The 23,667-nt window shown below is 38.5% G+C and overlaps 1 long non-coding RNA gene across 2 annotated transcripts in view; it reads left to right on the top strand.

The window, feature by feature from the left end:
* Positions 1–16,760: 16,760 nt before the first annotated feature.
* Positions 16,761–23,667, top strand: part of LOC137095910 (uncharacterized) — a 117,538-nt gene continuing 110,631 nt past the window's right edge. For both annotated transcript variants that reach the window (XR_010909057.1, XR_010909058.1), the window contains exons 1-2: positions 16,761–16,911; positions 17,035–17,117. This is a non-coding gene — a long non-coding RNA (uncharacterized lncRNA). The remainder of the gene's footprint in view (positions 16,912–17,034; positions 17,118–23,667) is intronic.

Raw genomic sequence — 23,667 nt, 5'->3', positions numbered from 1 at the left:
GCTGAGTACCACTTACCCAACAAATGGCAACTATCACATTGTGACACAACACTTTTAAAAGGCAATGTAAAGGTATAACCTCAAAGGTATTAATTACAGTATCTGCTAGAAGTTTCAATGTAGTATTTTTTTCTTTTTAATAAATGTAACTACAAGTAGTTATTAAAGAGACTTGATGCTATAAGCTGCTGACCTCACTTAAGAACTGATAAATAACAAAAAGCTATTACAGTTATACCACAAAATAAGAACATTTATCTTTTATTTAATTTACAATCACATTGTAGCTTCTGCCTAAGCTATTGTAAAAAGGAATAAGTTAAACAACATTGACATCATTATCCTTATTATTGATGTTGATGGCATTATGGCACCCACAAACATAGCTAGTATTATTGGAATGGATTTTGTTCCATTTTTTTTATAATAAATGTCAATATACTCACATTTCTTAATGAAGAGAACTTGAGATTATAAAAATGGAAGTGGGTAAAAGCAAAATTGGCAGTGGTGGTATAAGCCTAAGGAACCTTAATTTATTTTTTGCATTATTTTTGTGTCTACTGATTTGCATTTCTACACTGCCATATGAAATCCAGAGTATCTGCTTTGAACTGGTGTATATGGCATGGCAGTATAAATTTATACAATCCAGTTCAAAGCAGATAATCTGGATTTCATATGGAAGTGTAGAAGTGCAAATCAGTAGACATAATGTGGATTATCTGCTTCGAACTGGATTATATGATAGTGTGGACTCATATAATCCAGTTCAAAGCAGATAATCCACATTATTTGATTTGATAATCTGGATTATTTGTCAATGAAGATGGGACCCCTTAGATGCTCTCAGGGAATGGGTAACATTGTAGTGCATCCTAGTTCTATTGGAGTGGAGTTTCATTCCATTGGGGCTCATGTCAGGGCTAAAACAAATAATTCTCTCTAATTCTTAATAGGCAACTAGCTGAGATTTGGAATTTTATCTTTCCTTGACCCCACCACCTTTTTTCATATTTGGCTTGTTCAGTGTGTGCCCAAGACTATATCAGTTGCTTATGATCTTAGATGTTTTATTTCTCAAAAGGCTATGTTGAGATGTAATGTGGTGCAACCTCTACCCATATTCTCCAAGACCCTTGCATGGATTCGTGAAACAGATAATAGCGAATCTTCTGGAGCTGGAAGCTTATAACTGGAGACCCTAAAGAGACCCACAAACACTTTCAGGGAAAGTAGTAAAACCAAAGATATCAAATCCATGGTTCAGAAGGCTGCATTATATTTCAAAAAGGCCTGGATTTTATGTCAAGGCAACATGATTTGGTTTATTGATACATATACCTGGGTGTGTGATTCTAAAATATTTATATGTTTCAAAGAAGTAATTGAACCATTCTGTCTATATATATGTTTACATGTCTTTTGGCAATTCATTTTAACAGGTCAGAGTCCAAGTATTAGGATAATTACTGTATTACTTCATATGCGACCTCATCAGACTGTGTAAATTTTGATAACAATGTCGGTTCCTCTTTTTGTTTTGTGGCAGAATCTGCTGGCTCCCATCCCATGATGCACAGCTACATCCAGTGGGGCTCTATCACAAAACTAAAGATGTATGCCATTGTGACAGCAACACAGGTGGCTTCCCATGTTACATTGAGATATATGGGGAGAAGCCAGGTGGCAGACCCTTGGTATGAGGTAAGGATAAAGTTGGGTGAAGTTGGGTGTAAGGTGATGGGTTTCCCTTGCGCCCGTTGGGCACCACCGGATTTGCCATGATGCATGGCGGTTCTGGCAGCACATATGATGAGGCCCTTAGTCCAGGATGGACATCAGCTATGGTGTGATTGTTGAATATTTTGCAAAATTTCTAGGCAAAATCCAAGAGGATTTAGAGAAAGATACAACATAAACACAAGCATCCATGTAAAGTAGCATCTATGCTCCAATGAACTCATGGAGCTCCCAGATACCTTAAACCTTTCATTCACTACATTAATGGTCTGTGTTTTGTGTATAAAAGAATATATGGATAGGTATCCTTTCCCTATGAAAGTAATTGGGGAGGTTTGTGCCTTCAGAAGGAAACCTCTATAACTTAGACAAGTGTCAGAGATTGATGAGGGTCAATTACTCTGTTGATTGAGAAGGAGCTGCCTGACATTCTCACCACCTCTCCTGGGTGATTTACAGTGAAACAACAACAAAACTTTATTTTTATTCTGCCCCATCGCCCCATGGTGACTCAGGACAGCTTAAGAGGCAAATATTCAATGTCTTACAGTACCAATAAATAAACAATAAAATTAAATAGTGTAAACAGTCACTTATAAAATGCAACAATATATAAAATCAATAAAGACATAAAATAACATCAATGAGAGCAAAAGTTTTAAAAGCGATTTCCTTAGGAAGAACAAGCAGAATAATGACCCTTGTCACAAATTTCCCTTGCTCATTACTCAGGGGAGAGTTTGGAATATCTAGCAGCTGCTTCCTGATTGTCAGAGAACTAGATCCCTGTTGATCCCATTACTACTTATTAGCAAGTAGTCTTTGGGATACTTTCATGGTTCTTGCACAATTCCTAAATTAATGGTCATATAGGAGTCATGAAAAGATAGCAATTGCATAAGTTGTCTATGTTATGCATTGCAATTGCACAACAAGCCAGTCTTCATACAAGCCAGCTTTAATATACTGTACATTGGCCTACATCTGTACCAAATTTTGAAACTCGAGTTAGCGACGCTCATAGAGCATACAATTCCTCTTTTGCGCCAGTTCCACTGGCTGCCAGTCTGCTACCAGGCACAATTCAAAGTGCTGGCTTTAGCCCATAAAGCCCTAAATGGTTCTGGGCCAACTTACCTGTCTGAATGCATCTTTCCTTATGAATCTGCTAGGACTTTTAAGATCGTCCAGGGAGGCCCCGTTCTCAATTCCGCCTGCGTCACAAACACGTTTGGTGGGGAGAGAGACAAGACCTTGTCAGTGGTGGCCCCTTGGCTATGCAACACCCTTCCTGAGGACATTAGATCAGCCCCCTCCTGCTTAACATTTCAGAAAAGAGTCAAGACTTGGTTGTTTGAGCAAGCATTTGAAAATGCAAGGTAAAAGACATAGGAATTGGAACGACTGGACAACGTGATGGGATAATGATTTTTATTAAGAGATGCAAATGATCTATGTTTTAATATTGTTGTTATGGTTTTATATTATGTATCAATATTTTAAAATGTTTTATGGTGTTTTTGAGCATCAGATCATTGCCATTGTAAACTGCCTGATGGCTGAGAAGGGTAGTATACAAATACAGTAAATAAATAAATAAACAAATAAATAGTTGAAAACAATACAGCTAGATTAGTCACAGGAAGATCTAGGAGTGAGCATATCACACCCATACTAAAGTTGTTCCACTGGTTGCCAATCAGTTTCCAGGAAAAATACAACGTGTTGGTTCTTCTGACCTTTAAAGTCCTACATAGTTTGGGTCCAAATTACCTACAGGATTGTCTTCTCCTGTATAATCTGCCTTGGACACTTAGATCATTTGCGAGATGCTCACTCTAACCAGCCAAAACATGAGTGGCGATTGTCTCTCAGAGGACCTTTTCATCGGCCACCCCAAGATTGGAACGACCTGCCTAAAGAGCTCCAACAGCTAAATGAGCTGTCAGGAATTCAAACTCCATTAAAGACCTATCTCTTCTGGCACACCTGCCTAGTCAGTTTTAAACTATGAATTTTAAATTTACACTCCATTAGTTTTGTATTTTAATCTTTGTACTAAGCATTTAATATATGTATTTTGTGGTATTTTGTTTTACCCGAGGATTTTAACTGTTACATCCCACTTCAAGTCTTGAGGAGAGGCAGGTAACAAATAAATGTCATAATCATAATAATCATCATCCTATATGCTTAAAATATTTTTTAAATGCAGAGAAGTGATAAGACAGCTATTAAGCATCCTCATGCAAATTTCAAGTTATTATAACAAAGAGTTCAATAATGTCATTGCTGTTGTCATCATAACAAATTAATCTGGAAAACCATTTTTTGAATATTCCAGTAGTATTTACTGTATGATAACTTAATTTCTGGCAGGAGTTCAGGTTCAGCATGACTGCACAGTCCAGATCAAAAACGGGTATCATCTACTGAACCATCTAACAATTAGAGTTCTCTGAGGCAGCTAATTCAACTCAAAGCTGGATTAATCTGAACGTATCAAGCGTTGTCACCATTTTTAGATGTTGTTTTTGCTGGTGCTTGTAAAATCAGGCAGACAGCGGATTTCAAGAAAAAGAATTATATCGTCACAGTATTTATCTCTTGACACTTGTTCAGCATTCCATGAGCCCGGCTGAAATAATCTCTTTTACAGCCCAAAAACAGTGCATGCATTTGAATGGCTGAAGTCCAGCCAATTTGGAGGATGAATAAATTGGCTAGGCGTGCAATAACAGCCAGTAAAAATCTTTGAGCTTTATACGGTGTGTCAGGCTGGAGATAATTTGGGACACAGATGATCCCAAGTTGCTAATGTTTCATTTTCCTCGCCCTCTTTGCATTTGAGTTGTAACAAAAGCTCCCAGAGCCTCACCAAAGGGCTAACTTGATAACAGCTGGCAAATATCTGTGTATGTCCTGCCATTTTCTTTTATTAGATGAAGTGGACAAAGCCAGTGACAACAAAGTGCACCCCCTCCAAAACAAACAAGGATGTTATAAGGTAGCCTCAGGACATAATTAACTTATGAGTGCTGAGATCTTTGATTGCATTCCTAGCATGATCTTAATTGGAATTCTGAGCTTGTAAAAAGACCAAATGGTGGTATTCTGGGATAATTTGAAATGGTTGGCTGACATTTTTTCTGTTTTGTTACCTAGCAAGAAGAGCCCAGGCAAACAAATACCCTTTAGCTCTTGATAAATATCAGCTATTCAAGTGCAAGTAAGTGCAATGGAGAGGAGAGAATAGGGGTAGAACATGAATTAATCTCTATTAAGATACATTCAGTGAGAGTTGATGTCTTCCACAAGCTCTGGGTTTTAGTCCAAAGTTTGAAGGAGTCATCCAAAGTGCTGGGGATTCAGAATCTTGAACGGCTTCATTATTATTATTATTATTATTATTATTATTATTATTATTATCTTTATTTATACCCCGCTAACATCTCCCGAAGGACTCGATGCGGCTTACAAAGGCCAAGGCCACCAACAAAACAACAGCATACAAATACAACAGTAAAACTCATAAAGCAAATAATAAAACATCAAGCAAAACAATAAAACACTAAAAACAATGACACCATGATGCATTTAAACCTAAGGCCGGGCCAAATGTAATGGACAAATTTAAAAACTGCTGGACATGACAGGTGAAATGTAGAGGTTTTTGGAGGTAGGTGCAATGTGCAGACAATCCTAAATCTCTAACAAAGTGCAAATGATGCTAGGAGTTTCTTATTCTGGAAAGGCACACTGGAACAGCCAGGTCTTCAGGCTCTTCCTAAAGATTGCCAGCATTGGGGCTTGTCTGATGTCCTTGAGGAGAGAGTTCCAGAGTCGGGGGGCCACCACAGAGAAGGCCCTGTCCCTCGTCCCCACCAAACGCGCTTGCGACGTAGGTGGACTCGTGAGCAGGGTCTCTCCAGATGATCGAAGGGATCGTGTAGGTTCATATATGGAGATGTGGTCAAGCAGGTAGGCGGGTCCCAAACTGTTTAGGGCTTTGTAGGTAAGCACCTGCACCTTGAATTGGGACCGGAAGATGAATGGCAGCCAATGGAGCTCCTTAAACAGGAGGGTTGACCTCTCTCTGTAAGGAGCACCAGTTAACAACCTGACCACCGACCATTGGACCAGTTGGAATTTCCGAGCCGTTTTCAAGGGCAACCCCATGTAGGTTCTTTACAGAGGTTCTCAACCTTTGAGTCCCCAGGTGTTTTGTCCTTCAACTCCCAGAAATCCCAACCAGTTTACCAGCTGTTAGGATTTCTGGGAATTGAAGGCCAAAATATCTGGGGACCTACAGGTTGAGAACCACTGAGCTAGATTAAGAGCTTGGTTTCACTGCCTTCTGACATTGGAACCACCTGCTAAACAGGCAGCATTTTAATCTTTTATCTTGATATATTTGCTTTTGTCACTATTGCAGCAATGTCCTACTTTTGAAACCAAATGCAAGTCACTTTGTCTCCATCTCTCTCACACGCATCCTTAGTGTAATGCATTTGAATGAGGTAAGGTATTATCCAGCTGGTAGTAAAATATCGATGGGGGAAAACATTCATTTTGTACAATATTTATACTGAAGCCACATTTATCAGACAAATATGCAAACTGGAATAGAGTCAAATTCTGAACAACAGGATCTTTCAAATGTTGTGGTGTGGTTCTTGGCTCAAAAATTACATATAAAAATGTTTATTAGGAAATTGATTATGAGGGTGGCTGTAACATGAGAGAGAAAAAGAGAGCTCATGTAAATATGTGCATATGTTAGAGATAATTGTGTACAAAGATGTAAATTTTCATGCTTTTTTTAAAAAAAATGAGTCAATATGGATGTTAGGTGGAATGGATTCATAATAAATACAAAGGAAAGCAATGTGTTCTGGAAATGATACATTGATTTGTTAAATCCTGTTATTTAGTTTGAGCTTAGGTGTGGATTTTTTTTTCTTTTAACAGAGGCATTACAAAAAATCTGTTGGCTACCCATTTTCTCTTGATTTTCTTTAGTCTTTCTTTTTCCTCCCTTGCTTCTATAATATTGATGAGTCTGTAGCAACCTTATACCTTTGTATAAGCTGGCTGTTTGTGTGTGTGTGTGTGTGAGAGAGAGAGAGAGAGAGGAGCAACTTGAGAAACTGCAAGTCACTTCCGGTGTGAGAGAATTGGCTGTCTGCAAGGACATTTCCCAGGGGACGCCTGGATGTTTGATGTTTTACCATCCACATGGGAAGCTAGAGCTAAGATGAGAGCTCACCCCGCTCCCAGGATTCGAACCTCCAACCTGTTGGTCAGCAGTCCTGCTGGTACAAGGGTTTAACCCACTGCACCACCAAGTGCTCCAAGTTGACTGTTGACTTGTGGCAATTCCATGAATATCATGGATGTGTCTTAGGCAAGGAGTATTTAGAGGTATTTTAGCCCATCCCTTCCACTGAAACATACCTTACAGATCCTGATAGTCACTGGTATTTTTTAAACTAAGTAGTCACCCGGGCTCACTTCCAAGATCAGATGAGTTCTGGTGCCTTTATGACATCATAGATACACATGACTAGTTATATATAATTCACTGAAGCAACAATGAGATAATAACAGTAAGACTTTTAGGTGCACATTCTGAAAATTTATTGTAGAAATAGCTGAAAGGAACTAGCCTGGTTATGATGCACATTCAAAAGATGTTGAAAGCTATCTTGATGTAGCATTATGCAAACTTTGTTGGGATACAGTCCTATGACAGCATCACATCATGGGTTGCATCTACACTAGAGAAAGAATGCAGTTTGACACCACTTAAAATGTCCTGGCTCAAAGCTATGAAATCATGTACTTTGGAAAGGTGTCAGCTCTATTTGGCAGAGAAGGCTAAAAACCTGGTAAAACTACAACCCCGATTAAAGTGTCAAACTGCATTATTTCTACGGTATAAATGCACTACAGTGTGTCAGTCATTAGAGCTGCCACTTTTTGCAGAGTGTGTTTGTGTGTGATCCATATTACTTCTTTGGTAAGACCCCTCACCTCCCAACTGCTGCACTCATACAGACCATTACCTATATATTAGGCTTGGGCCTGAATCAGTTTGAATGAAAATGATTTGTAATATTTGGTGGTCCATTTTATATAGTCTCCAAAAACAGAACAGAGTGGAGGGAGCTGCAAAGCCTGGCAAAAGAGATTAAGGGAGCCAGATTTTCTCAGTTCCTGGAGAGGAAGATGTTAAGTCTGCAATATACCTGAGGCAGGGATCTTTTCTCCCTCCCCGACAGGTGCAGAATCCCTCAATTGCTTTTTGGAAAGTTTCCTAGGGTCCTCCTCCAGAGAGGACCCTGCTGGGAACTCCCTTTGCCAACAGCACTTGCATGGGATGGGCATGGAAAAGTCTCTGATATCCTCTTGGAGCATGATGGGAATTGAAGTTTCTCTCTCTGTTTTTCAGCCAATAAAAAGCCTGGTTGTGTCCCTGTTCTGATTGTCTGAGAGTAAACACAATTGATGACTACAGTTCTCAGAATTCTCTCTTATGGTTTATTTTTTAAAAGTTATGGTTAAAACTTAAAATAATTCTTAAAAAATCAGTAGATTGGTGAATTGTTTTGAAACTTTGCAGGTCTGCAGTTGTAAATGGGGTCTAAAACTGAGGAAGGTTTCATGCAGACAGACCTTCAAATGACTGAGGACTGGGCTTTTGAATTTTCCCATTGTAGCCAATGGGCTGAATCTTTGCCGAATGAAAGCAGCAACACCCCTCCCGATTTGAGTAACTTCCTGGTAAACCAAATGAGGGGTCAGTCAACAATGGACCCCAAAATGACTTGCCTTCTGGCTGAATTACACACCTCTACTATATATATAATGCATAAAATCAGGTTAACTTTTCTTCTTCCCATGATTATGTTCCCAGGACCATTGATTATTTTGTGCACAGAGAGTATGACAAACAAACAAGGCTTTCATCAAAAATGATTGTAAAATCGGAAGATCTAATGAATGTGGGGTCTGAACCCACATGACTAAATGAATTAATTGGTAGCTCTTCTGGACTCAGTCATCCATCTATGAGTCCCACAGAAAATCCAGTTTAAAAGGTTCAAAAATATTTAGCTCTCTAAAGGGGGCAATAGTTCATGAAGACTAATGTTATCTGAAATGTGATCAGAATATTTTTTTTCAGTTTGTTAGATTCCTTTTTGTTCTTCTGCTTTTGAAATGGGTCATTTTCCTGATCTGGAAATGGTTTAGATCTCATTTGGATCTGTAGCTGACCACAACAGATGATCTATGGTTCTTAAAATAAAAAATGTGCCAGGTTATTCCCTAAATCATTTGTCTTTGTTATAGGCAAGTCTGCAGTCTCAGCTCTAAATTAAGCAGTTGTGTTCCCAATGACAATACTGGGGCTATATTAAGGACATGCTTTGTTGCTGTGGGGCACCACTTAAACAATTTGGCTGCTTTTGTCGTATTGCACCAAGAAGTTCCACAATAACTTTATATCCCCTCAAGGTTTTATGAGCAGCTCTTAGCACGTAGTGCTTGCTCTTTATTTTTTGCTTTCCCTGGAAGCACAGTAAAAAAACAAAAACATTCTACTTCATAAAGAAATTGTTCAGCTGGGGGAGAGGGGGGAGTGTTAAGGTTAGCCGTCTTTTCCCTGCTCCTTGAAATTGTACATGAAATAATAGTGAGTCACATTGGTAGCAAACATGCATTCAGAGATACCAGTTATGGTGCCTTGGCTGTAAAAAAACTCTTTAATAGCCTTGTAAAAGGTTCCCTGCCACCCCCCTCCCCAACCATCTTATGAATTAAGTGAACTATTAACAATCAGCAGTGAAAAAAGCACAGGTAAAACAAAGTCCAAACAAAACAGAACAAAAATGTCTATGGCTCTTATTTCTTGCCACTCTTTATCTCTTCAGGATCTCCCACTGGCAAAGGATTTTGAGTTGTGTCCCTGAATACTTGCTATTAATAACAACTTGCTTGTCCATCCAGGCTGAAATAAAATTTGAAAAGCTCCCTTTTCACTTGCTTAGGTATATTCAAAAATTGAAATTTGAAATGATAATGGCTGAACTAATTTCATGTGCTAGTGTATCAAGAATAACAGAAAATGGGAATTACAAAAGGAAAAATGGTTGTGATTGTTGAACCCCCCCCCCCCGGCACATTATATTATGAACAACTTCAAAGGTTCTCTATTTCTGCTCTCGCTCCTTATCATCAGTGATACATCGTGTTTGTTAAAGATTAATAAGTAATGTTAGATGTTCCTGCTTCTTAGCAGGGGGTTGGACTGGATGGTCTATGGGGTCTCTTCCAACTCCTTGATTCTATGTTTCTATGTTTCTGGAGGAGAAAGTCTCAGTTTTTTCTAGAGGACACTTACCCACTGCAAAGGATAAGCTGACTACAAAACTTAGTAAAAGGATGAAGATTAGAGATATTTTAAACGACTCTGAGTATATACAGAATCCTTTTTGTGCACAGCTATACCCTTTTTGTTTACCAACTCTGTATCACGAAGTATGGTATTGAGACAATAGTGATCAACTATAGAGTTAGATGGTGGTTGTACAATGCAGTCTCAGTGGTGGTTTATGACAAAAGGTGCATCTTTGTGCACAATGCAGTGGCATTCCATGCAGAATCAGCTTTAGGCTAAATATGATATTCTACATAAACAAAAACTTCTAACAGATTCAATGGGGGCACTTATGCGTGTGGAAAATTTCCATAGCAGTCTGGACATGTTTACTTATTTAATGAAATTGAATGTACTTCTTTTTTCTTTTTTTAAAAGAAAGACATAGGTAGGGAGGGAAAGATATTAATTTAACTGGTTGGATCTTTTGGCTCCAAGATCCAACCTTACCAAAACCTGCTAAATGGTGAAGAAAGGAACAGGGAAATGGAAAGGGTGAAAGGGAGAGGGAGGGAGAAGACGAAGAAGAAGCTCCCCCCAAAAAGTAGGAAATGAGGGAATTAAGAAAATTTTCACTAAACTTTTAGCACCAAAATAAACAGATAGAAGAATTCCAATGAGATTCAATGGAATTTTCTTCCAATGAAACTTTGGGAAGGCATAGGTTTAGCAAATGAATCTTTTGTTTCCAATCAAATATGTATAATCCTGTTTATATTTCACAGTCACCCTCTACTATTGTCAATTCACAATAGTAGAGGGGAAATAGAAGAAATTTAAAGCAAATATAAGATTAAAGTTACTGAAAGTTTTGAATATTTAGGGATAAATATAGCTAAAAATATACAGGATTTTTTAAAAAAATGGAATTTTGATAAGTTGAAACAAGAAATAAAAGAAAAATTACTCAGATATAAAAAATGGTTGCGGCTTGGAAGAATAGTACGATGTATAATGAAGAGTTTATCTAAGACAAACTTCTTATTCTGAATGCTACCAATAGAATTATCACAGGGAGAATTAGATTTAACAGCCACTAAAGAGCTTGACATTATATAGGGCTATGACTGCTTGAAAGTTAGACAAATCATTCCCCATTCCATTCATTTTCATTTCAATACCGAGATAATGGTTGTTGTTGTTTTTTTTGGGGGGGGGGGGGTTAAAAACCTTTCTATTTTTCTTCAGTTGTTTCCCAATTCTAATTCTTCATTTGCTTCTTACCTATTTTTCCACTTGGTTGCTATGTGTTGCATTTCTATGTAGGTCTGTGTTACTCAATCTGCCAGAGAATGCGTCATTCATTGATAGCAGCATTGTTGTCTTTGGCCTGATTTTAACAATATTGTACCAGACCTTTCTTCCTCTTCTTCTTGTAGCCCTCTGTGTCACCTAAAATTGGATCTGGAAGCAGCAGAGGAGAGTCAGTAGGTAAACAACACAATTACACATTTTGTGTTTCTCTAGGAGGCAACAAGAAGGCAATAGGAAAGGGCCAAGATTGTTTGCTGAATGTGCTGAACGAAATATGTACTTCTTTCAGCAGAATCATGCCACTGGATATTTATTACTAGTAGGTGATAGTTTTGCAAGGATCTAGCCCAGTCGTTCGCATCCTGTTGGTCCCCAGATGTTTTGGCCTTCAACTCCCAGAAATCCTAACAGCTGGTAAACTGAGTTATAGGCCAAAAAAGACCTGGGGACCCACAGGGTGAGAACCACTGATCTAGCCTGGGGCCTTTCTCAGCTTTTCATGCAGATTTCAGAGGTTAAAATTGTAACTTCAACATTCAAAATAAGCATCTTCTTCCTTCACTGAAGGAAAAACCCTCAAGGTAATTTAGCTTCTAGATATGAAGATTTCAAACATATGGAATGTCATCCAAACTGCTATATTCAGGATTGTGTGGATTGTTTCTAGAAAGTGATATGATCAGTGGTTTGTGCAGAATGAAGCAATATTTAAAGAACTAGTCCTTGATGAATGCACACCACTATTGTGAGATCAATCAACAAGGACCTGTTAAGCACCAAACAGTTTCCTTTCCAGGGTCTTCCATGTGAACCCCTCCTTTTTTAATCATGTAATAATGAAAAATGTTTTTAGAACAGAGTGAATAAAATCATGAGAATACCTGAACATTTCATAGTGTTGGGTAGCAGTTCTAAATTAAAAGGGAGGAAAATTGTCATTCTGATACAAATAGAAAAAAAATGCAATGGAGGCAAATATTAATTGGGCTAATTACTGTGATGAGTCAGCTTTTTAAGACCAATTCATTAAAATGGTATTCCATTCATTCAGGGCTGGTGTGTGTTTTTCCTTCTATTACAAGCCCATGAAAGCCCTCAGCTCTTCTTATATGTTGTAATAAACCTGTTGTCCTTCTCTCATTGGGTGTTCTCCACTCCCTCATATAAAAGTGAATGCCATCATTACCATTCCTGCCTATAAATTTTTATTATTATTCTTTGAGCTTGAAAGTCTAATGACTATAAATAAGTTTTACTCTTTTTGAATCCAGGGGAACAAAACTTCAGTATTCAGTCCCTGAACTTATCTATTTCCTGGGGAAAACTGAAGCCTAGAGAATAGGTTATATGAAAGGGAGCAAGATCTACAAGAAAGAATTGGAAAGATGACAACTTGGACAAGGCTATATTTTGAGGCCTTTGTGGAATCGTAAACTATCTGAGCTTTTGTTTTTATGGCTTATTTAGATGCTAGCAGCACCCTGAGGAATATGTGTAGCCTTGAAATACACAAACATCTTTCTTTTAATGCATTCCATTTTTTAAACAAGTGGTGCCTTGTGATCAGTTAAAAGCCATTCTCTTCAGTCTCCACTGCAAACCAAAAAAAAACTTTCCCCAAATGGAGCAAATCAATTATTTTGCAAGGGTATGGATTAATTTATTACATTTTATGGTTAGAAGCAATGGAAATGGTTTGTTACATTAAAAATTAATATTTTACATCCAACTGGGTCCAGCTGAGCAAAAAATCAGTTCATCACAATTACTTATTTGTAAGCCAGCATGTTAGTTCAAAAAGGTGGGGGGCCAGCCTGGAGGTCCTGGTATACTTGAAGAAAAACAGGCAGAGTTCAGGTCAAATCAATTTGAGCCACAGTAATTAAGAACAAGATTGAAGATTCTTTCCCACCTACATAGCAAGCATCTGGAATTAGCTGAGAGCCTAGATCCAATTCAAGGAGATAGGCAGCAATAATCAGAAAAGAAAGGTGAATCATGTATGTGTGTAGTAGAACATCTATTTCCAAAAGGAGTGATGCAGCGGAAAGTTAGGCTTGGTTTTGTAAAGTTTCTGTGTGCAGTACTTTTCTGTTTCATTGCAAATTCAGTGTTCAACAACTCAGCTTCCCACCTCGGGGCTTCATTTTCTGGAGAATCTCACTTTAGTCCTTCAGATTTCCCCATTTCTCTGGACAACAACAGCAAGCCATGTTGGGACATTTATATGAAACACCAGTAGTATCAACAAGGATAGGACTGAATCTGATTCATCAGCCTCAGCTAGAATAAACCCATTGGTTCAATTGTTGAATTGTGCATTGACAAATAAGTAAATCTTACTAATGGGCATACTCCATATGGGACTCACAATAGCACTCAGGCCATGATTATTAAATTGGCCCTACCCATTGTGCATAGTTAGGCAGATAACAAATGGAGTGGGGAGTAATGGTAAGCTGCAGGAAGAAATTGCTGCTGTGTACTTTTTGCACTTATCTACTTCTCTCAGGTTTGGGGGATAATGTCCCTTTACCTTTCATTAAGTTACTGCCAGCTTTTGTATATCAAATGAAGATAAATACTGTCTCTTCTGCCTTTTTTGTAGATTGTTCCCATTAAAGCAATGTTCAATTGTTCAGTGAACATTAAGGGGCTACTTTTCTATATCCTCTATAAACATGCAGACCCTCAAGTAAGTGAATATAGTTGGAATCACTAAGGCAGTTACGAATAGATATTCTAGAGTTACACATTTCTCACTCCACCACTTATAGGTCATCTCAGTGTCCATTGTTAAACATTATTCTGCTTTCCTTCATGTTTGCTGGCCTATCCAGTTTTTACACCCAAGTGAAAGAGACTCTACCCACTCCTGTAATACATTTTTTTTATTTCATGCGATTAACAATCATGGGAAATGATGAGAGAGGGACCAGAGCCATTGGAGGTTCAGCCAAGTTTCCTGCTGGCCTTTGGCCCCTGACCACCTTTATCCATGCGCTGAAGTTAGTTCTATGGAGCAGAAACCAACTGAAAACATGCCAGTTTCAGTGTGAGTAGTGGCTAAAGGGATAAAGGGCATCCTAACACTGGAAAAAACCCTACCAAGAAGATTAATGCAGCTGTGAAATTGCCGCCCAGTTTTCTATCAGTATTCATACTTTGAAAAGTGATTTAGCTAATTATTCTTCACAGAAATATATGCTGGACTTTTGGTGCAGAAACACATTTTAGCCACCAAAACTTGTTTTCTTATGTAAGAAAACTACATGTATTTCTGAGTAGAATAATTCTCTGGAATTTTTGCAAGGTATTAAAAACAGGGAGGAGGGTCACAGAAATCTTTGAGGTTTGTTTTTCTTCTACAGTGAGGAGAAAAGAATAATCATTATTTCAGGTGAAGAAGACAGATATGAAGATCTTCATCCCTAGCCAGGAGGAATCACATTGCTCCATGCTTCACATGATTGTTCACTTCAAGACAGGGAAATTGTGGAAAAAGGGTACTCATCCTTTTGAAACATAAGACCAGCTGGGGATGCCTTCTATAGATGCAGGCAAAATGTCAGGAGAGAATGTTTCTGGAACATGGCCATACAGCCCAAAAAACTTATAGCTACCCGGTGATTCCAGCCATGAAAGTCTTCAACGACACAAGACCAGCTGCAAGATCAGTTTGACTGCAAGTGATTTGTAATATTTGGTGGTCCGTTTCACGTAATCCCCCAAAAACAGAATGGGGAGGAGGGAACCAAAAAGCTGGGTAAGATGAATGAAGAAACCTGGATTTATTGGCTACTGGAGAAGATGGAGTTAAGTCTACATTATACCTGAAGCAGGGATCTGCCATAGGACTCCTGGAGAAGATCCTGCAGCATCTTTTCTCCCTCCCTGGCAGCAGAAAAGTTCAGTAGGCTCTTTCTCCAGAGAGAGCCCTGCTAGGAACTCACTTTCTCAACAACACTTGCATAGGGTAGGCATTGAAAAGTGTTTGTGTTCCTTTTGGAGCATGATGAGAGCTGAAGTTCCTCTCGCTCTCTGCTTCTCAGAGCCTGGTTGTGTCCATGCTCTGATTGGCTGAGAATAGACCCAAGGAATGACTACAATTCCCAGAACTCTCTCTTGAAGTTTGCGTTATTTTAAAAAATATTATGGTGAAAACTGAAAATAATTTAAAATTTTTAAAAACTTTTATAAATTGGTAGATTGGGGAATTGGTCTGAAACTGAGGTAGGTTTCATGCAGATAGGCCTTAAAATGACTGTGGATTGAGCCTTTAAATTTTCCCATTGTAGCCAATGGGCCGAATCTTTGCCGAATGAAGACAGAAACATTCCTCCCGATTTGAGTAACATCCTGATAAACAGAATGAGCGGTTAGCCAAAAATGGATCCCAAAACGGCATGCCTTTTGGCCAAATTACACAAGCCTAGCTGCTAGAAGTCACCGATAGGTATCCATGGTTAAAATGTAACTACTGTATTTCTTCAGTTCTATAATGCACTTTATCTCCTATATAAATGTTTCTAAAAAGGAGGTGAATCTTAGGCTCTTTCCACACAGCTGTATAAAATCCACATTGAACTGGATTATATAGCATTGTGGACTCAGAAAATCCAGTTCAAAGCAGATCTTGTGGATCATCTGCTTTGATATTCTGGGTTATATGGTGGTGTGGAAGGAGCCTTAGAATCATTCGTGTATCTTATGTATTTTGTTGGTGATGGTACTGAAATTAGGGTGCATCTTACAATCAATTGCATCTTACAATGGCAGAAATACAGTATTTAATCAGACATTGGACCAAAGCACTTTTGACTCTCTTTGCTTAAGGTTATTCCTTTTTATGACTGCTGCTTTTAGAAAGCATTTTTATTATTCTGAATGTTAGCTATCACTATTTTTTTTTGAAAAGCAGTTCTTTAGAAGCTGACTGTTACATATAGGTTGTTTACTTTTGTAAGCTGTCTTGACTCTGTTTTGGAAGGTAGGAAAAACTGATTGGGTGCTCCAAAATAAGTCTTTAGAGCATTTGGACAGGACAAAGTTTTCCTTGGAAGCAGTTTAGTGGAACTGCAGAATCTGATAAACAAAGGCACGAAGTGTGAGCAAGCCTTCCTCAGAAATCTGTAGTTGGAATCCAGAATGTAGATAAACAAGCTTAAGTGCTCCCACACTCTTTTCTATGAGTGCTGAGACACTATGAACATGTGGTGAGTGACCTATTGGCTGCAGGCATTCTTTTTGTCAGAAGAAAACAATGATCAAGACTCTCTCCCAGATTCCCATCTCAGTGATATTCACATGGGCCACTGTATGAAGTCAGTGCGTGAGGAGCTTCATTAGCCAGTACTTCAGTCAGAGATTGGGATTCATTTGTCTCTCACTTTTCATACTGTTAGGAGCTAGCTCTTTAAAAACCATCTGAGGCATGTGCGAGGATAAAGAAAGATCCTATCCTTGATTTTGTAAGTTTTTCCCTCAAATCCTACCTAAATTCTTGCAGTCCTTGTTTTATAATTGGTTGCAAAGCTGTGTTTTCTTTCCACATTGAATATGAATGTTCTTTAACACATTTCTTCTAATTACAGCATAAAAGTACTTAAAAAAACAGTTTGTGCAACTTTTTTGAAATTGGTTAAGAGATCACACCAAGACAGATTAAATCCAAAAGGTAAGTGTATGTGTGCTTGTGTGTATGGAGGGGGCGGGGGGGGGGGCATCACCCTTACTAAAGGCTTTGTGTGAAGGTGGAAATACTGCCCCATTTTGAAAAAGAAGTCAAAGGGGTATTCCACACGACCATATAACCCAGAATATCAAGGCATAAAATCACACAATATCTGTTTTAAACTGGGTTATCTGAGTCCACACTGCCATATATTCCAGTTGAAAGCAGAAAATGTGGGATTTTATTCAGCTGTGTAAAAGGGCCCCAAGTTTCAGACTGGCATCCTGCATTGCATTTACAGATTCATAATTTAGAGCTGTGAATCCATAACTGCTCTATGTTCAGTTGCATTATTTCTCATGACACTATTTGCCATAGTTGTAAATACCCCCAACTGACTGAGGTTCGTTCTGCTGGTGAACAGGGTAAAGCAGGGGGACATTTCTGGCTACCTTCCATGGGAGATGGGGGCTGCAACAATTAGAAGAAGGACTCCTGTCAAAGTCCTTGTCATACCTCAGACTGTTGGTGGCAGGAGCTGGAAACATAATTCTGTTGTGTTCCAATCACTGACCTCAATCTCTCAGAGTAGCTGCTGGCTGTTAAGGTAGGGTTAGTATGGGTGAGCCAGGAGACAATCCTTATTTATGTTTTTGTAACTCAGATTGGATCTACACCTAGCCAAATAATCCTGCATAAGTTGCTCTGGAGCTGCCACAATGTACCACAGGAGCATCCCTGGAGACTTTTTGCCATCCAGACAGCTGGCCAGACAAAGAGTGTGTTTGCATCACCACTGCTGCCTTGCTTAGGCTTGATGATCATGCCACTTCTGCTGGTCACGGGGCTAGATGCCCTCATCAGAAGTAACTTCAGCAGCAAGCCTTTGTGACGGAGCTTCTTCTGGCCAGCGACACAGCAGTGGGTCTTGTTGGATATGTGGACACTATATGAGTCTAGATCCAGCTACCCATATCTCTAAAACACTGGGATCACTGTTAATTGCATTTCTAATTATGCCTGATTAATGGTTAGATGTAGCACTTTTGCTGCAAATTTAGCTGCACATCATGTAGACTCCACAAAGCAGTTGCAAGATGAGTCTACTTTATTTGGCCTGTGTAGACAGCATCTCAGTTGGCAATGTAGGATCTTGACCTCACTGTTCCATAATAAACAAACAAACAATCCTGCATTTTTGCATGTACCTAATGGCACATGATTTCAGCGCTTTCTATACTCTATAAAGATGTTATAAATTATAGTATATAAATTATAGTATATTTTCTGTGAAAAACTGTGTATTTCTCCAAAGAATTATCCCTCCACAGCACATGTTTGCATATGAGGAAAATACTACAAAATTGAGGAGAATACTGAGGATGGTAAGGGGAAACTACAGCAATTATATCTCCTTGCGTGTGACAATAAAATAATCAAAGCTTTTCATTAATGCCTGAACTAGGTGAGGAATGTGCAAAATGAGTGAACGTTGACATCTATGTATAAATACTGGCAATGCAAGGCAACTTTTAGATATGTTCCAGAGTATGTTAACAGCCTGGAAATATACGTTCAGATGTTGTGTGTTAAAAAGGGTAAATTCCCCAGATAAACACACAAAAGCATACATTCACAAAAATCATTAAGATGAAAGATCTGTGAATGTTAACTGTGGGAGAAATAGAAGCTGTCTGACATTATTTTCATAATTTTGGAAATGTTGGCAATTGATAGTGAATGCCATCAATTACAAGCAAAAGGGTTGTCAAGATTCAATGGTGAACTTTGTCTAATTTTTGGCATTCACAGAATCTCTCTGTCCCTGGCATGCTATGCATTTCTCCAATATTTTCTTTATTGTTAAGACTGTGATTCCTGGTGAGGAAAAGCTCTGTATTTCCACAAAGTGTAATGAATATTTTATGGTCAAATTTATACATTTCACACTACATTGTCAATAACATAGGATAACAAGATGTGCTGTGGAAGCAGCTGAGTAGTGAATATCAGATGTGTTATGACAAGGAGATACATTAAAGAAACAACAGTTGTTCTGGGTTAAGTGATAAAAATCAATTTTATACTACTATTCAGAAGCAAGGATTTTCAAAAGAAAGAAACTTTCTTCAGCATTGGAAGAATATCATTGAAATGTGCTAGCATGGTGATAAAAGTCTAAAACTAATTTCCTGTAATAACACAATCATAATTAAAAGCTGTTGTTTTGTTTTGATGTATAAATTCAAAATAATGGAGATGATTAATTTTCAAAACTAAGCGTAATTTTGCAGGAAATTCACTTTGGCCACATACACATGTTCTCTATTTTGTTTTAAATGCCATGATGTGACCATAGAGTGTTCCATACGAGATCAATAATCAGGAAGACATCTCAGGGCCGCCCTGCTGAATACATGGGAGAAGTATAAGAGGAACTTCTATGATAAAACACCAACCTGGTTCTCCCCTACAGAAGCCCACCATAAAAGAGAAGTACCAAGTGCCAACTGGTATACTTATAAAGAACTCTTAGAGGGAAAAGAAGGCCAATGGAATATAAAATCTCTGGAACAACTAAGAAAAAATGAAATGAACATCTCGTGGTTTCACTATCTACAAGTAAAAGAAAGCTTTAAAGACGACGAAAAAAAAGCTTTGCCCCACAAGATACGTTCTGGGACCAAATAATGAAAAAGGAAAATAAAATAATAAAAGCATTATACAAGAAGTTGCTCGAATGGAATACGGAGACAGAGCTAATCAAAGTTAATATGATAAAATGGGCTACAGATTTCGGGCATTCCATCCTGCTTAGAGAATGGGAGAACATATGGAGGGTAAAAACTAAATATGCCAAATCAGCCAACATAACAGAAAACTGGAAAAAAATGTTTCTTCGTTGGCACATTACGCCGCAACAACTTGCCAAATTCCAAAAAGGAACAAACAACAACTGCTGGAAATGCGGTAACCACCTAGGCACCTACTTCCACATTTGGTGGCAGTGTAAAAAGGTAAAGAACTTCTGGCTGGAGATACATAAACAAGTACAAAGAATACTACAGATTAAATTTGAACTCAAGCCGGAGTACTACCTCCTTCATTTGCTGGACTTTAATTTAGACAAAAACAAAGACAAGCTACTCTATCACTTGGCGGCTGCTGCAAGGATACTAATCGCAAGCCTGTGGAAAAAGAAAGAATTACCTACAATAGATATCTGGCTGCTCAAAGTAAGAGACTTGATGGAAAACTACACTCTGGCAAATTTAATATATGACAGAAGCAAGAAAAATAAGATAGACTGGCAACCGTTAAGAATGTTTCTAAAAGAAAGGAAAAATATAATATTGCCAGAATAGAGAAGCGAAAGATATAAGGAAGATAAGAACCACATATCGACAAGTTCAAGAACTTAGAATCCCCGCAATCTTGATTGGAAGTCAACTTTGTTTTTTAAATATATTCACCTACCACCACTCCTGTCTAAATCTTCCACGCCCATTTCCAACCACTCCCCCTCCCCCCTTCATCCCTACCCCTCCCCCCCTTTTAGGAGTAAGTAATTCCTGTTGTTTGTATGTATCATGAAAACATTCAATAAAGATATTTACAAAAAAATAATAATCAGGAAGACATCTCAATGAAAGAGAAAACCATGAAAGGTAAATCCATCAATGTGAATACAATGGGAGCAAGACTAAGGACACTGTGAAGTTGTGACACATAGCACCATATTTTTATAGATAACAAAAACTATTTTACTTCAAAGACTACTTGCATAAGACACACAAAATCATATCAGGCAAATCTCTGAAGTAATCACTATTCCACAATGTGCGGAAACTTTTCATTGATACTTTATTTCTTTCCTTTACTATCTTAAATTGTTATATAATATCTTGGATATTAAATCAACCTAATATACTATGTTTTTTTGACATTCTAAGATTTAATAAAAGGATATATTGACCAGAATTCACTCTGGCATCAATGAATGAACAACTATCATAGTTATGTAGACACACCGTGAATTCTGGACTATCTCCATCCCTATCCTCACTTATTAGAAGGCAGTTGCAGTGATCAACAGGGGTTTGTTCTGTCATTCAGGAAGCAGCTGACTGATGTTCCCATTTCCCCCCCATGAGTAATCTCCTGTTGCAATTCTTCTTCAAGCCAGAGATCATTTATGTATGTGGGGTAGTGAAAACACCAGACTTGTGCTTCCTGTTTGACAGAAGAAGAGACTTCTATTGATTGCAGTGGTAGCTGCCTGGTAAATGGTAATGAGGGACCTTCATGGTCCCTGTGTATCATCTAAACTAGGGAATACACAGGGATCATGAATACAAAACAGTCATAAAGGCATAACCAAATGCATTACATTAGTTTATGTCTTTGTACCAGCCCAAGTGAATTCTTGGTATAACAAACAGTACTTTGTATGAATATTTTTTAGTATTGATGCCATATGGGGAAAGCTGGTATAATTCAGTGCTTAGCATAGTGGACAAGGTTGCATTAAAATACCATACATTTTAGGTCATCTTTCACCAAAAGCATTATCTCTCTTTTCCTTTTCCTTCTTCCATCTGTCTCTCTATTGAGTGGGAAGCATGTGGCTGATGTTTTCAGCTTTGTTCTGCAAGTGATCTCTGGTACATAGGGAGATTGAGACAAGGACACTGCTTCTGACTGTCCCTTTGTCACAATTCCCTCACACATGCACATTGGAAATAGAAGGGGCATTGAAACATCGATCTACTATAGACAGCAGTTCACAGCAGCTGCTCGGACAAGACTGGATAGGGAGGTCAGGTTGAGGATGCTACTTAGCTATGTAAGTAAGTTGTTCCACATCTAAGGACCTTAGCAGACAGAGGAAGAATCAACCGCATGCTCCACTTTGCTGCCCCTTTAAGGATGGAGCCTGCCGGCTCCCATTACTACAATGTACTACTACTTTTAATGGGGCTCCATGCTTAAAGAGGCAGTGAAGTGGAGTATGCCACCATGGTGACAACACAGGAGGCTTCCCATATTGCCTTGCAGCAATGGGGGGAAGTCAGATAGTCAATGCTTCATCCTGTATGATCGCCCTGCGGGTAAGCTGGGTGATGAGGGGCATGGGATGACAGGTTCCTCACCCCTCAATGGTGGTTGCTGGATTTACCATGATGTGTGGTAACATGTGATCTAAAATCTTGGTAATGATTTCTTAAATTTCATGTTCAAGGCCAGCCTTACCATTAAACAGAGTGAGGCACTTCTCTCAAGTAACTGCCTTTGGTTGGAAATGCTTGCATTTTTTAAAAATATTTATTATTGTGTTAAAGGCAGTTGCTGATTTTTTTTTACTCAAATATTGCATACCCACTGTTCCAAAGCAGTTGTGCTATCATTAATAACACATTCTTAGCCTGAGGACTTTTTATGTCATAACCTTCTTCAATCACACAGTTGCTCTGATTTGACAATTCATAATCCTGTAATCATATGTCTTCAAACTCTTGCACTTCTGTGTTTCATGTTGTTTTTTTTTTTTGAAAAATCACTTTTACAATTTCAGCTTTTAAAAATAAAAAGAAGAGAGGTAAATAAAAAATAAAATAAATGGAAAATTGGCAGCTTAGGGAAGAGGAAGAGGGGAGAGAGGAGATAAATCTTGATCCCTGACCTTACTTTGCCAGTACAGAAGTGGAATGGACCAATTGCATCAAAGCTGGTGATAGGAACATTGTGGTATTGCTGAAAATTCTCCATTTATATTAAGAGACAGGATAATCATGGAGACTGACCATGCTCAGTGTTGGCTGATGGAGATCTGCAATGGATGTTTGCCTGCCTCGTTTGATAAAGTCCTTAGTCATGGGTATACTACAACTCTATATGAGAGGGTTGCCTTATCTTGTGCCAGCAGGGTCTATGTGATTAGCAAGAGCACGGTGTATTTTTAAATGATGAGACATTTTTAGATATGTCAGTTATGAGAAAGTCAGTAAAAATATTCAAAATAGTGCAGGGATGGGAATCATGTTTCCCTCTAGAGGTTGGCAATCTCCCTACAGTCCTAATTATCACAGTCAATAGTGAGGAATGTTGAGAGCTCCAGTGTCTGGAGAGCTTTAGAACTCCCGTCCCTTGCAAGTTGGGGTTGGATCCTGAAAACCACTGATAGAAGCATAGGGCATGTGTGTCAGTAAAGAAGGATCTAAGACACCAAACCCATATACGTATTTAAATAAGTAAATTTAGGGTTCAATGAACAGGTGATGTGGGACAAAGAAGTGGCATGTTATCCATTATTTTATCCTTTTCAGTATTCCATTTTCTTTGTGATATCCTCAGATTTCAACATTTGGTGTTATGATTTTCTTTCTTTAACACTGTACAGTATTACTTACTTACTTAGGCGATCCCTCGTTGGACGAGTAAGATGGTCTTCCATGATGGGTTTCCTTGTGGATTCGTAGATGGCTGTGGAGCCCTATTCTTGACCCGCATCTTCTCCCACAGTGAGGGCATTGGTTTCCAGGTGGAAGGTGGT

This window comes from Anolis sagrei, chromosome 1, assembly GCF_037176765.1.
Source record: "Anolis sagrei isolate rAnoSag1 chromosome 1, rAnoSag1.mat, whole genome shotgun sequence".
Lineage (NCBI taxonomy): Eukaryota > Metazoa > Chordata > Lepidosauria > Squamata > Dactyloidae > Anolis > Anolis sagrei.
Note: the sequence above shows the minus strand (reverse complement) of the source record. Positions and strands in the feature narration are given on the sequence as shown.